The following is a 2,820-nucleotide window of genomic DNA, read 5'->3' on the forward strand; positions in this document are numbered from 1 at the left end:
GGGATGTCGGAAGCTTGCCATGCAAACACATCAACATTCGCCCGCAGGAAGGTGACGAGCGCGTCTTCCTATTTGTCGTCAAGGGTGGAGCTTATGGTGAAAGCCCCTCCCATGCCATCCTCATTGACAGAAACTTTCTTGGTTCCCGGCGGTATGGCCCTGGGTTTCTTGTTTCCGCCGGTGGAGCTCTCTGGCACGTCCTCGACGGGAGCGCTACACTTCGAAGAGGTGCGCTTGCCGGAGTGGGTGTCCGAGGTCTCAACGGTCTTCTTCTTCTTCTTCCCTCCCGGGGTCCCAACGGCAGGAGCAAGTGCCCTAGTGGCGGCAGCTGCTGCAACTGCTTGTTGGTATAGTTGGTCAGCACAAATCAGCGCATCTTTCTTATCGGAGGGGATGGTGATGATCGTCACAGGTCCTGGCATCTTCAGGGTGTTGTAGGCGTAGTGTGACACCGCCATGAACTTGGCCAGCGCTGGGCGGCCAAGGATCCCGTTGTAGGGCAAGGGGATCTTGGCAACATCAAACACGATCCTGTCCGTCCTGTAGTTCAGATTGCTTCCAAAAGTCACGGGCAGCGTGACCTTTCCCTTAGGTTGGCTTCTTCCCGGGTTGACCCCCTGAAACGTGCCCGTCTCCTCGAGGTCTCCATCAGGAATCTGTAGTTTCTCGATCACAGCAGGCGAGATCAAGTTCAGACCGGCCCCGCCATCGACTAGCATCTTTGTCACCCGACCGCAGTAGTGCGATCAGGGTGATCCTCAGTGTCAAAAATGATAGGTGTGTTGGACCACTTCAGCGGCCTCTAGGCATCAAACGACGGCTCTGCTGCTGTAATCTCTCGCGCCCACTGTTTAAGCTGGCGGTGAGAAGTATGCAGCGAGGCGCCACTGTCGATGCACATGGCCTCTGTAGCTTTCTGAAACTCTTGGTCGCCGGATTCGTTGTCCTCTTCGTGATCGTCGTCTTCTGGCTTTTTGTCACTGTTGGAAATATGCCCAAGAGGCAATAATAAATTAGTTATTATTATATTTCCTTGTTCATGATAATCGTTTATTATCCATGCTATAATTGTATTGATAGGAAACTCAGATACATGTGTGGATACATAAAGAACACCATGTCCCTAGTAAGCCTCTAGTTGACTAGCTCGTTGATCAATAGATGGTTACGGTTTCCTGACCATGGACATTGGATGTCGTTGATAACGGGATCACATCATTAGGAGAATGATGTGATGGACAAGACCCAATCCTAAGCATAGCACTAGATCGTGTAGTTCGTATGCTAAAGCTTTTCTAATGTCAAGTATCATTTCCTTAGACCATGAGATTGTGCAACTCCCGGATACCGTAGGAGTTCTTTGGGTGTGCCAAACGTCACAACGTAACTGGGTGGCTATAAAGGTACACTACGGGTATCTCCGAAAGTGTCTGTTGGGTTGGCACGAATCGAGACTGGGATTTGTCACTCCGTGTGACGGAGAGGTATCTCTGGGCCCACTCGGTAGGACATCATCATAATGTGCACAATGTGACCAAGGAGTTGATCACGGGATGATGTGTTACGGAACGAGTAAAGAGACTTGCCGGTAACGAGATTGGACAAGGTATCGGGATACCGACGATCGAATCTCGGGCAAGTATCGTACCGATAGACAAAGGGAATTGTATACGGGATTGATTAAGTCCTTGACATCGTGGTTCATCCGATGAGATCATCGTGGAACATGTGGGAGCCAACATGGGTATCCAGATCCCGCTATTGGTTATTGACCGGAGAACGTCTCGGTCATGTCTGCGTGTCTCCCGAACCCGTAGGGTCTACACACTTAAGGTTCGATGACTCTAGGGTTATAAAGGAAGTTTGTATGTGGTTACCGAATGTTGTTCGGAGTCCTGGATGAGATCCCGGACGTCACGAGGAGTTCCGGAATGGTCCGGAGGTAAAGATTTATATATGGGAAGTCCTGTTTTGGGCACCGGACAAGTTTCGGGGTCACCGGTATTGTACCGGGACCACCGGAAGGGTCCCGGGGGTCCACCGGGTGGGGCCACCTGCCCCGGGGGGCCACATGGGCTGTAAGGGGGTGCCCTTGGCCTATATGGGCCAAGGGCACCAGCCCCAAGAGGCCCATGCGCCAAGGGATAAGGAAAGGAAGAGTCCTAAAGGGGGAAGGCACCTCCGAGGTGCCTTGGGGAGGAGGGACTCCTCCCTAGCCGCACCCTTCCTTGGAGGAAGGGCCAAGGCTGCGCCCCCCTCTCCCTTGCCCCTATATATGTGTGTGGGGGTGGGAGGGCAGCCATACCTTTGCCTTTGGTGCAGCCCTCCCCTCTCCCAAGTCCTTCTCCTCTCCCGTGGTGCTTGTCGAAGCCCTGCAGGATTGCCACGCTCCTCCACCACCACCACGCCGTTGTGCTGCTGCTGGATGGAGTCTTCCTCAACCTCTCCCTCTCTCCTTGCTGGATCAAGGCATGGGAGACGTCACCGGGCCGTACGTGTGTTGAACGCGGAGGTGCCGTGCGTTCGGCACTTGGTCATCGGTGATTTGGATCACGACGAGTACGACTCCATCAACCCCGTTCACTTGAACGCTTCCGCTTAGCGATCTACAAGGGTATGTAGATGCACTCTCCTTCCCCTCGTTTCTAGTTTCTCCATAGATAGATCTTGGTGACACGTAGGAAACTTTTGAATTTCTGCTACGTTCCCCAATAGTGGCATCATGAGCTAGGTCTACGCGTAGTTTCTATGCACGAGTAGAACACAAAGTAGTTGTGGGTGTTGATTTTGTTCAATATGCTTACCGTTACTAGTCCAATC

Source organism: Triticum urartu, chromosome 5 (genome assembly GCF_003073215.2).
Source record: "Triticum urartu cultivar G1812 chromosome 5, Tu2.1, whole genome shotgun sequence".
Taxonomy (NCBI): Eukaryota; Viridiplantae; Streptophyta; class Magnoliopsida; order Poales; family Poaceae; genus Triticum; species Triticum urartu.